Source organism: Ammospiza caudacuta, chromosome 8 (assembly GCF_027887145.1).
Source record: "Ammospiza caudacuta isolate bAmmCau1 chromosome 8, bAmmCau1.pri, whole genome shotgun sequence".
Classification (NCBI taxonomy): domain Eukaryota; kingdom Metazoa; phylum Chordata; class Aves; order Passeriformes; family Passerellidae; genus Ammospiza; species Ammospiza caudacuta.
This window is the reverse complement of record NC_080600.1, coordinates 20,901,412-20,914,750: the sequence shown is the minus strand read 5'-3', so window position 1 is coordinate 20,914,750 and position 13,339 is coordinate 20,901,412.

Below are 13,339 nucleotides of genomic sequence, written 5' to 3'. Positions count from 1 at the left end.
TATTCTATTTTTGGTGATCATGCGCTACCACATAGAATTCTAATATAATTCTTAATTTTTATAAACACTTGTCTGTAGAGCACATTTCCAAAAGATGAGTGTGCAGGGGTGAAAGAGCTTTCCCTGCCTTCTTTTGAAGAAGCCTGTAGTTTATATTGGAGGTGCAGTAAGAAACAAGAAACCTCAATCTACTGCAGCTGCAGTGTAGATGCTTGACTCTTTAACTTGGGAGGAACGTTTGCTTTGCAGATACCTTTCTGACTGTGATTTATTGCACCTTATTGCAACAGAATTTGGTGTGGAAGATAGCAGAGCAATATGGCAAAGAAAATATACTAAAAAACCATCCCATAATGGAAGTAATTGCAAATTTTTCTGGAGTGCTTTTCCAAAGGAGAACTGCTTTTGATTAATCAACTCTACAGAGGATAAGCTGTTTCCTCAAAAGATTTCAGAATATGGACTCATTATTTTTAAGAAGTTTATCTAATAAAGCAAACAAACAATTCCCCGCCCCCTTTTCTTTTATGAAAACTCACTTTTCTGCCTTACATCTATTGTATTGCACTTACTTAAAACTTTGCAGTGCATTACACAAGTGGTATCCTCTGAGATGTTTGACAGAAGACAGCAAGTTTGTTGCCCTTTCTGTGTAAGGAACATAAAACACAACACAAAAATCACTAACTGAAGTTGATTGATTTAACTAAACTTGAAGAGCATGGCTTTTCAATTGAAGATATTTTGTGTGACTTATTATTAAGGTTCTGGATATGTCAGCTTTTTTGACTGTCAGACCTTTAAACTGAGATATTTCCATTACAGGTCAAAAGTGGGTTTGGTGTTAATTGCCACATCCCACAAGCTCCAATTGAAATTCGGTGCAATGACATCAAAATTCTGTGGTGCACAATACAATACCTCATTATTAGTACCAAAATTAATCTGGTTTCCAAATAACTGCCATTTTGCTTTAGGTATTTAATTGCTTCACTACAATTTAATTTTGCTTCCTAAAGCAATGGCCACATTTGCTAAGGGATTGCCTTTTCTGTTCTGGGTTGCAAAAAAAGACCCCAAACGCAAAGAACAGCAACTTAAAAGATTGGCTTAGAGCTTTCCATCAGACATGCCAACAGCTTGGAAACTACTTTTGTCAAAGATGGAACATCTCAATGACAACATCACACCAATTTGTATTGTTAAAATGCAATATTTATATTCTAGATAGAGAAGGTGAGATTCAGTTGCTCAGCTGTGTTTGTCTAATGACATTTGAGATATCCTAGGGTGGCAGTGACCTCTCTGCAGGGTTGGCAATGGGATACAGTACATTGAAGACATCCACATTGCTCTGAGGCAGCAGGCAAAGTCTGGACAGGACATCCCAGCCATATGAAATAGCATTTGATGTCTTTTTTTTGGGTCTCTGAATTGTTTCTATAAAATACGTAACATTATATCCTTAATCCCACCAGACGCTGTGGAGCTGGATGTACATTTTCCACTTTAGAAAGTGGAATTAAAAGAAAATTAGAAGAATTAGAAGAAAAGGAGCTATGAAATCCATGTTTTGCTTCTCATAGACATATCTGGACGGAGACTGGTTACTTATGGACCTTGACCAGATACCTCATAAGATAATGTCATGCTTGCAAACCAGTGAACAAAAACAGAGCGCCTTGCTTGGGGAAAATCACTGGGGAAAAGGCACATGAAAGCCATAGGATTGCATACCATGTCTGAAGTAACTATATTCCTTAATCCTGCAAAGTCCTGATGAAATGAATAGGCTTAAGTCTTACCCCTCATCATAGGAGCCAGAGGACACAGGATTTATTAGCCAAGGAACAGCAACATTTTAATGCCATTATCTGAACTGAACCAGGTTTTTAACTCAAATGTCTGAGATTAAACTGATGTGCCACCACCTGTACCATTCTCGAGCACGATATTGCTAGTAAATTTGAAAGACATGGCTCAGATATTTTTACTGTTGAATTTTTAGATTAATAAGATAATTCCTATTTTGCATACTCTTAGTGTCCTGTTCTTGTTTGCAAAAATTTTTTAAAATGAGCAATTAAAAAGAAAAGAGAGAAAAAAACTCCACACCACAATAAAATATTGGCTTGTCAAGCACAAAAATATCTGGCACCTGACTGATACACTAGAATTTGTAAAGCTTCTGTTCCCTGTAAACATAATGTCTATTTGATATCCAGAGGAGGAAGGAAGGGTACAACATTCATAGACATCCTTAGTTATTCATAAACTAGTGAATGAACACGAGCCCACTAAAGAGGTGAGGTCTTTTGTTTGTGTTTTGGGGTTTTTTCACCCCATAAAATGCATTCCAGAATACATGTTGTGTTTTATGCTTTTGCCTCTCAGTTTTTGAATGCTGTTCCATGACTTTGATTAAAAAAATAAGAGACAGAGTCCAACAATCTGTATTTAAAGAGTGGAATTAGATATGTTCTCAAAATGACACATTCACTGCTTTCAGCCTGTACAAGCACAAGTTTGTTCAGTCAGCTGCTGGCTATGATCCAGTCAAATAGTTAGATGTTTGAATGAACTCAGAGAAATATTTTTACAGTGTGAAGAATTTTGATTCTTGGCTACACCGCTTACCTTAAATCACTTAGTCACGTAAGAGTATAATTTCACTAGCTAGCAAATATCCCATTCAAATTTCACTTGCAACATGCTTTAGCTCACTGGCTGTGACCCTAGGTAGGGTCACATACACAGCTGTTTAAATAAAAATATACACCATGATAACTCACAGTGTGCTCTAGTCATGCAGAAATGTGCGTGAACAGCTTATTGATTTTAATGTCTGACATGACCTGCTCATAATTAGGAAATCAATAACCTGGATTCTTCCTCTCTTCTCCAACACCCACCTTTTCCCCAAATTCACAAAATATCTCCATATTCAAATAGTGCTGATGTTGGATTCCCATCCCAATTCCTCAAGCACTTTTATAAAAGTTAAATGACTCCCCACATTTTACTTTTGTCCAAAGGTCTCGATGGTGGCTGAGGAAAAAATTTACTTAATAGTACAAAATAATGCTCAAAAGAGATCTTAAAACATGGCAAGGATATAGCAGATTTTGGCTGTTAATAAGAGCATAACTACATTAGAAGAAAAAACTCAGCTGACAACACTGGTCAAAACATTGATGCTTCATCAATTGTCCCAGTTGACAAAATAGCTGCAGAGTGTGATCTTCTCCCATAATTACCGTGTGGCAGGGAGGCCTTAGCCCTTTGCAAGATGCTTTTGACTTTAGCACTGCTGTGCCCAGGTGACATTTTCCAGTTAGCTCCCCACTAGGTACTACTGGTCTTTCAGCAGATTTACAGAATGCTACAGGGCTTGAAAATATTTGAGGTTATTGCTCTAGAGCAGAACAGGGCATGCAGACAAACTAATGGAAGAGATCAAATATTGAAATAACGCATATAAAAGACCTCGGGCATCTTACATGGCATCCCAGAAAAGAGTCAATTATGGGGAACAGGAAGAATCTAATAATAACCAAAGTAGGCCATATGCAAACACTGTCATCCTGGAAAAAATTTGAAAGAAGCTATACAAATAGCAGTGAAGGAAGACAAATAGCACACTCGGAGCATGCATACCCCAGAGTACCCTGTCTGAATCACCTTATGAGAATATGATCTACCAAGCTGGGGGAATCCAAATTCAGGTGAAGCTACATTTCACCTGAAAAGCCTGCCAAAGCCAAGCTTCCTTGCACTCCCAATCTACCAGAAATATACTCAGGAAAAAAACCCAAAACAAGACCACATCAAAGATTTTTGTACTTGCCCAATTCTTTATACTGGCTAAGAAAGGAGCAATGCACAATGTTGCATCCTTTTCACTAGGCTTAAAATGCAGAGGCAGCATGTAAAACTAGCAGGAATTATAATCAGAAGAGAATAATGCCACAGGAAGCCCAAAGCAAGGACCTGAGTTTCAGCAAGTCTTTGAAAACACACAATTTGCACTCTTGCAGCTTCACATAGTGAGGGTTTTGCATGGATATTAGGGTGCTGACAAAACAACAATGTATTCCAAGACAAAGCACAAGCATAAAACCCTCAGAGCGACATATTAGGAGTTATTCAGCGAATATTGAACAATAGGGTTGTCAAAAGGATTATTTTTCAGTGTAAGCTTTTTAAAAATAAATATACGTTTTAAAAACCTGCATTCTCAGAAAGAATTCAGAATGTAATTCAGAAAGAATTAAGTTCTAGCACAACAGGTGTAAAGCTTCCCCCTTCATTTAAAGTACTATTCCCTAGCCTACAGTCTTTTAAGCACTGTATAAATGACCACATTGGTGTAAGAGGATACACATTTGCTTTCACATCAAATGTCAACATATCAAACTTCAGCAATGCACTGGTACCATTTGAAGCCTTTGTGATGAAAAAACAGCAACTCCAGCAATTTTTTCCCACCGACTCAGTTGTATTCAGTGTAAGACTTCCCTTAACTCTAGCTTTTGGAATGGGTGTGGGTACATCTTAACTAGCTGCCACTAGCATGCTCTCGCTTTCAGCCTGCAGGGCCTGGGCTGGATTTTGGAGGGCTCTGGCATATGCCCAGGCAGTGATGCTCTCTCTGCCTCTCCAGGGGACATTCCAGGACTTAAACACACCATTTCCCAAAACTCTAAGGTTTATGTGCTGAGGGTTTGTAATTTAGCACATAACATACACACATTGCCCTTCACCAAGGTTTCTATGATTTTTCTCAGAAACTTAAATATTCTTGTGGAATCAGTGTAGTAAATTTGATCAATTCAGTGATAAAATTTATGGTATGAGGCTACTCTCAGAAGTTTTGAAGCATAGCTAAGGAGGAAACAAACAAGTGGAAATGATATTACATTCTGGGGGGAGGAAAGGAATGTGAGAATTTAACGAGGGGAAAAAAGTATTCAGGTTTGTAGCTGTTCTCCTCTCAACTCAGACAAAACCCCAGAAAATATTCCCCCATCTTTTCCTTTGTACTTATCTTTAGAGCCCACAGAGCAATCTGGATTGTTTCTCTTTCTTATCAAGGAGTCTGTTTACCTGCCCCAGATTTATTTCCTCTGATATTCACATCAGCAATACTGTGGCTGAACTTGATAGTCCTGCTGCATAGAACCTCTTCCCTCCTCCTCCCCACATTTTCATATAGTTAAGAGAATCAACTTGATCTATCAGAAATCATTAAATTTGAAAATAAAAATAAATCTCTTCACTTATGGGTTTATTAGCCATGCTCACCGGTAAAACAGCAGAAACATTTAGCTCCCTTTGCTTCTGCCCCTCAGTGCTATTCTACAACAACTAAAACTACAACATTTCTAGACTGGAAAACAGCTCTTCATCACAGCCTTACTATGAACTGAGGTATTAAATGCTACAGCAATCTGATTCAATTGTATTGTAAAAACCTCAAACCACATTATATTCTAATAGCGGAACTAGGTTTGGGGTTTTTTCCTTTTTAAAAATGAACCCTGAAAATACTAAATTTCTTACTTCTGTACAGCAAAATACCACTGTCATAGTCCAAATAAGTCCCAACCTGATTACAGAAAACACTTCAAAGTACAGCACACCACAGACTCTCTCTCTTGTGCCACCATCTCCTCACACTGACATTTGACTGAGGCTTTCCAGCATGTGCAAACATTCTGTTTCAAATGTGCTTCTCATCTTTCAGTGAAAACCATGCCTAGGCCAGATGCTTTGGTTTTCTTTTACATTTATTTAATTGGTTGTCAATTAACATGAAACTGACAAAAGCAAATCTGCCCCCTTTGCAATAATTTATTTTGAGACATAAATGCCTGTGCCTCATCCTGACTGGTTTTAGAACAAGCAGAGACTAGAAAGAACTGTCTGTTTCCTGGAATAAATTTTTTGGGAGAATGCAAATTTGTATTCACTACCATTAATTAGGTCTAGATAATTAGCAATTAACTCCATTTAAAAAGGAAATAAATGTTTAGTCCAAATAAATCCTGGTCCGCGTATGTGTGTCCTTAAGAAACTGGAGTTACCGTCTATGGGTGCATTTCGTCAGGTAGAAGGAAAGTGAAGACTGATCACTGAGAGAATTAAACTCAAACAGAACAAAAGAGCATAGCAGAAGTGCCAGATGCTGTATTTCTCCTTTTGAAGGTGTCTGTGGCTGCCTTTGCACTTTGTAACGAAGGACCACTGGCACCCAAGGTCCTACAGAAGCAGTGAGTTTGGAAGGAATGCTTTCAAGGAGCAAAGTTTATCAAAGCTGAGACAAATGAGTATTTCTGTCAGCAGTAATTCCAACTTATGCATCCCCCGAGCCCTTCTTAACTCCATGCTCTTCTCTCTGGTGTGCCTGCATGGTAAATGATATCAGGGCAGTGACCCCATTCAGGAAAACTCCTTACAGGCAATAACTGCTATAGTCACCATTGCAAAGGAAGGAATTAGGTGGGGAGAACAGAATACAATATAAATGGGTTTTTTTTCCCCCAGAGGTAGTTCTGGAAAGCCTTACCGTGAGGGAGGCTTCATTCTGGGCCGTGGCTGTGCAGCCCCACAGGCAGCAGCAGGGCTGGGGTCGGGGCTGTGCTGGCAGCAGCAGGGTCAGGCGTGGCAAGGACGGAGCTGCGCTCCTGGATCCCCTCTGCTGCCTTTCCCAGCTGAGCTGCAGCCACTGAGCACCAAGCTGTCTGCCAAGAGAAAGAGTTGTTTTTCCTTCCAGTTGCATAAGGAAGCAGTCAGACCTTGCAGTTCTTATGATATTTCTCCAGCTCAGCTGACTAAGATGTACAAGTCAGGAAACTAACATCTTTTGTATAAATTTTCCAGTCACTTTTTATGGGTGCTGTAAACTACACCGAAGCTATCCCTTCTCAGTTCATCCTGGTGAGCTGTGAGTCTGTAAAAGAGCTCAGTCTGTTTTATGTAGTCAATTTCAAATATTTGCTACAGAAGACCCTTACCTCATAATATTTATTTAACACCTTGATGAAGCAGCAGTAGGCTATACCATCCTACTACAGAATTATTAACAGTCTGGAGGATCCTTTAATTGTTAGTGACAGAGAACATCTGAATACTGCAGCAGTGTTACTTGAATGACTCTTTCTTTAAAAGCTGTATTGTATCAGACTTGTTTCAATTTACATAACCACTGATGGTCTCTCTTCAGTCTTTACACAGAATTCCAATTAACGTCAAAGAGGAGTAATCACATATTAAATGAATGGAGAATATATCCCTTAAAATTTAATGTGTACACGATATATTAACTATCATTTTACTTTTATACTAGAATATTAACTATAATTTGCAGAATAAGGATTTTCTGAGTTTCCTCCCCCCAGAGAAAATTAGGAACTTAATGTGCAGCCTACCGTTGCTGAGCTCAGAGATGGCACTGGAGCCTGTAAAGAAAATGATGCTGTGAATTCCCCAAACAACTTTAAAACAACTCTCAAAGCATCTCACACTAAACCCACACATGGGATTGAACCTCCACTGAGATTAGCTGCCATGAAAGGTGACATGATATAGGCTAAAAGAACAAAATACTGCACCAAATTAATGAACCAGTTTATTGGAAATTGAGGTAGGGGGTTTGCTGTCTGTAAAGGAAAAAGGCCAAGCTGAATAGAAGCAGAACATTCTACTAATTGAATGTTAATAGGCCAGTAAAAAGCTTCATAAAAGGTACATTTTTTTACTTTAATGGGATAAGCAGGAAAAAACAGACAACACCATAATTTATATATGAAAGAATAATGGCAATACAGCTGTAAAAGGTGTGTAATTTTACTGAGACAGCTTATGTGACATCTTTTCACTTGATGACAAAAAAATGTCAAAACAACCCTAAAAGCACCACTTTCCTGGAACATACTGAACTAAGGCCAAGTTTAAGGTGAAAGTCCTTCAATGTTTCACCTTCATAGAACTACTTGTTGCATCTTAGCTGCTTTGCTTTCCTTCCATTGAAGGCTTTGGCACTTTTCTTACAGACATTCACAGTGAATGATTGTTCAAAAATCTCAGCACTAAAAAGGCAGCACCCAAGGCCATGCTCTCAACATGTACTCTCAGCAGTCTGAGCTGAATCAAAGCCCCAATAAGATGGCACAGGTATAGAAGTGGCTGGGAATGAGATGAGGAAAAAAGCAGCATTGAAAGGCAAATATCTGTTAAAGAAATATTGATTTCTACCAGGGAGAAACCAAACCAAACCAGAACACCTGCTGCAGCCCTTATCTGGCTTGTTCTCTTATCTACATTTGGTCTTTAAACAAAATTTGTGCCCTCCTCAAGAGAACTTCTAATACAAAATCAGTGATAATGGGATGCAGCGCAGCATCCAAGAATTATTTTTAAGTGCTTACTTAAACTCATCTAAATCTAGAATGCCTTGAGCATTTATTTTTTTTCTGTAAAATGTAAAAGCATAGGCAGTAGCCTTCAGAGCCTGCATAAATAGGGAGAAAATACATTTTAGAGAAGAGTGTGCTGGTTTCTAGAGTCCTTCAAAAAAAGGTAAAAAACCCTCACCAATATTGCTTTTGGTAAGCAAATTCTTTCAGCCAGACTGGAGTGGTTAAAGAAATTCTGTCCTTCTAGGGAGGACTCACTGGCCACTTCAGTTTTCTTAGATTCAGCACTAGGACAGTGACTCAGTCAAGGAGTATTGCAGCTAGGGGAAGAAAGAGAGAGAAGGCAGGAAAGCAGGAAGGAAGGATGTCTGCTGAAGCTGAAAGGGTATATTAGGCTTGGTAAATGAACAGTCAGTACGCCGTGATTATGGGTCTAACTTAAAAGCAAAAAAACCCCACAGAAAATACTTGGAAAATAAAATGGGAAAAGAAGCATCAGGGAAACAATGGAGAAACAAGAAGCAATTCCTGTGTGGCAGACCTGACTCGAGACCAGTAAGGTGCCCTTTCCAGAGCACGTATTCCACCTCTATCCCATGGTCAGGCTGATATGAACAGCCAGTGGAGCTGGGTGTATCATAGAGAGGGCTTCATTATCTACACCCACGGGAAACATCTGAAGATGGAGAGGGAAAGAAGGAGATTGGCATCTACAGCAACACCAAGCACAGCAAAAGGAAAAAAGAAAGCATGAACATATCCCTGTCCATAAATTCCAGCTGTATAAGGGAGCTTTCAGGAATGTCAGGAATACTCTTGAAGTTTACATAAATCACAGTTCTCAAAATGAAGTGAAAGTTCTGTCATGGATTCCCAAATGTTTTGTAGGCTAATCACATTAAATAGAAGAACACTGTGATTAATGACAGAGGAGAAATGGATAATAATGTGGGGAACTTTTCAGAAATATAAGGTTTGCCAGAGAAAAAGTGCCCATCCTACCATCTCAACTAGTCACAAGTGGCATTAGCCAAAGTGAGAATGGATGTCTTTTAGTTGAGGTACTTGTGAGCATATGACCACTGACTGAATTGAAACAACTGAGCTGAAAGAATTTATGTGAAAATGGAAGGATGCAAACCAAGTTTCCACAAAAGAACCATGTATTGCACCAAGCAGGAACTGCAACAGGCCCTGCAAGCCCCAGTTCAGTAGGCAGTAGGAGGGAGGATGGTTAGGGAGATAGATAGGCTGCCAGAGACCATGGAAGAAGAAACATCCATACTATTACAAATGAAAAGTCCAAATATAGTATGCAGATATAGTGAAAATGTGGCTACAGGAGTTGAAGCAGTTGAGAGTCAGCAGTCATAATCTACATATTCTGGTCACATGAGAAGGCAAAAAAACCAAAACACAGGTATGCTCCCAAAATACTCCAGAACTCAAATGCACACACAGAGAGGAGTGTACTTGCAAACTCATCATGTTATTGACTGAGATTGAATGAACTCACTCTTAAGCCTTTCACATTTTCAAGACCTGAAGAAGGGAAGTTAGGCAGCAAATGCTGGCAGTCCCTGCTGCCTGTGCACTCAGCATGTGGGCAGGGAGAATATCCTTTCATCACCTGAGTACTGGTAAAGATATCTGGAAGTTTGTCCAACCTGCAGCTTTTGTTCTTTAAAGGTTTATTCTGATAGTCTTGCTCCTCCAGAGTGTATTCAATTGCCACATGTATGTGAAGCAGTTGCTAGCTGTTGGCAAGCCACTCACACTTTATATATCCCCATTAAACCTGGCAAAAAAAAAAAAAGATGCAAAGAGAGGAGCCTTTGCTTGGCTGGAGAGCACAGAGCAAAGGTACTAAGTGCTTTGAAAATGCAGTTTCTGCATAGCCCTCATTGCCTCACATGGGTGCAACTTTAGTAGCAGAAATTCATCACTAGAGAGGAGGGTAAGGATGCTTATTTTGTAGTTAAAGAATAGGCACAGAAACTTATATATCTGAGAGAAAAATCACCTTCTGGAGCAGCCAGTCCTGGCACTCTGCGCCCATGAAATACACCTCCTGGAACAGGATCTTACTTCACCATGCAGTGGGTTTAAAGAATGTGGGCCCAGTTCTCTCCTGGCTGGGTGTGAGCACTGTGCTCCAAGATCAATGCCATTACATACATCTGCAGAGCAAGAGTTGGTTTGTGTGTGATTTGAGAACCCTTGCAAAGAACACTAACAGCATCTGAGAGCTCTCAGTTATCCTCTGAAGACTAGGCTGTCTGCCAAGAGAACAGCACATTAGGCAGATACATCAATAATTTCCATCATCTATCCACCAAAGAAAGAGATCCATTCACCTTAAGATGCATCATATTTGGATTTTACCATGCTGAAAAAGGCAGAACTTGTAGTATTCTGAACTTTCTTGGTATAACAGGATTGGTTCCCTTTAGTGCTGCTCAGATGTAGCTACTGCCTCAAGGAATTTATATTAATTCAATGAGTCCCATCCCTTCTGTGACAGGAGCGGGCTATTTTGCCATAAATTGGCTAAACTCCATGGCTATAACAGATCAAATGAGGTGTGCCCATACATAATGTTTAACCATAAAATTTAACTAAAGAAATAAAATTTGAACACTGGCCAATAAAGTGGATGGAGAAGTGGCAGAGATGGTCTCAGCAGCAAACCTATTCCCAGCACTGAGTGTGGGACAAGCATTTCAGAATGTAAAATAAGTTGAGCCACATTCCAAGCTGGTGATTTCAATACACCTTTTAGAAGGTAAAACTTAAACTGAATGCTGTTGAATATGCTATTTCCATGTCATTTGCTCTTTTGCTGTGACTATTTCAGAGGTCTTGCCCAGCTATTCAGCTGAGAAACTGCCCAGCTCTGTTCTGTGCTGCATTTTGTTGCCTACCGGCTCATTTTGGCTAACACTGTGTTTTCAGATGATTATGCTGCACTGAGGAAAAGCAAACAATTCTTGCCTACATCTGAAAAACATTTTTATCAATACAGAAAAAGAAGCATTTTAGTTTGGCGTGCTGTTGCTTGCATAGGATTGGAATTAAAAACTGAAAAAGGGGAAAACAAATTCCCGCTCCAACTCTCCTTATGACAGGTCTAAGTATTTTAATGCCTAAATACTGACTTAGATAATCTGATAATTGGGTTTGCATTCCCCAGCCTGGTCCTGCCTTGTGAAAACTGGAGTCTGGAAAGATCATAGAATAGGGAGCAGAGAGCTGATGCTCCTACCCTAAGCAGCTATTCCTCCTCCTTCAGCCACCACCTGTTTTTCCATATTACATTCTCTATCATACATCCATTACCTGGCTTTAAAAAGCACACAGCCTTGGCAGGTAAGTGCCCTGTATGGCAGGAGAGAACACAGGCACTGTAACTCTGTCCACAGCTCCTCTTCCGACCACTGGTTCTCTCCTTCCCAGGCTCTTGAGGGCTTTCCTTAAATACTCCACTGACAGGCCACTGGTTTACCTCCCTAAGTCTGGGATTCCAGTGAGGCTGGGCAATTAGAATTTGTCCCTAAGGCTACCTGTCTACTCAGACTTCCTGGCCAAATATTAAAAAAATCCCAAATCCTTGAAAAATGCTTGGGTTACAAAGGCTGCAGGCACTTGAGGAACAAGAACAAAAGGAGAGACACACAGCAAGTCACAAAGCCACAACTATAGAAAGGGGATTTATGAAAGCTTGTCCCCATCTCAGCCACTGTAAGTTGCTGGGGTTTAATGTCCTGTGGGAAGCAGGGCAGCTACTGGAGCCAGCAGCACAGCAAGTGTTTTCTCTCTGGGATATTTTGGGTCATTAAATGTTGCCAAAGGCATATTTGTCCTTGGATGACTTAAAAGCAAACCTTTTAAAAAACTGGCATGTGGGATTCAGTGAGGTAATGAGTGATGTGAAAGAGCCAAATATTAGACTGCAAGCACTGGAGTATGACTGAAATTTCACATCACCTAGAGGATAAAGTAAAATTCAGTTACTTATTTTGAAACAGCAAAAAAGATTTCCTGATTTTATCAGTGTTGTTTGAGGTCTATTTGAAGCTGGCATGTAGCAGAGGATAATTTCCTAGTATCACATTCTGTTTGAATGGCTCATTTGTTTACCATAAGCAAAATGAAATAGGGTTTCAAATAGGCTGCTTCTCCATTGACTGCACCCTGCCAAGGTCTAACACACAGACATAGGTGGGTGATTTTCTATCCAAACAAAATTTCTATTTTCTATCCAAACAACAGCCAAAACTTCAGTTGCTGGCTTCCCCAGGAGGCTGTGCTGTCCTCTACAGCTCGTGAGACTGAGTGGCACTAGAGCAGGTACAGTTGTCTGGCAAGATAACAAAGGTTTGCGTGATCAAGATGAGAGAAAAGCTAAGGAGGCACAGAAGTATTTTCTCCTTTCTTGCTTCTGGCAAAGGATGAAAAAGACCTTGTCCTTGTGGGCAAAATGAAATGCAGAGGTAACAGAAAATGCTTGCTACAAAAATCACCAAACAAGACATAATATTTCTCTTAGTTTCAGAGGAAATAAGACAAGTAAAAACATCTGCTGTCACCTATAAATGTCTTTCTTGCAGAAATGATGTAACTGGGACCAGGCTTATGGCATTTGCCTCTATTGCCCCATGGGAAACTCCTGCTTGGATCTACTGGAGCTTTTTACAGCACCCACAATGCTGGGTGAAGGACAATGATTCCTTCTGGAGAAGGACACATCATGTTCTTGCATTAGACTAAACATTCCATTTATTGCAGATGGATTGTAACAGAGTCCTGATGCCATCTCTAACCTGGGCACTCTGCCATGCTGCAAGTTCATTCCAGCAATGTACTGAGATGGCTTTGGTGCTTAGTCTCAAATCTCTTTGGAGACAGTCCAGGCAGGCTTT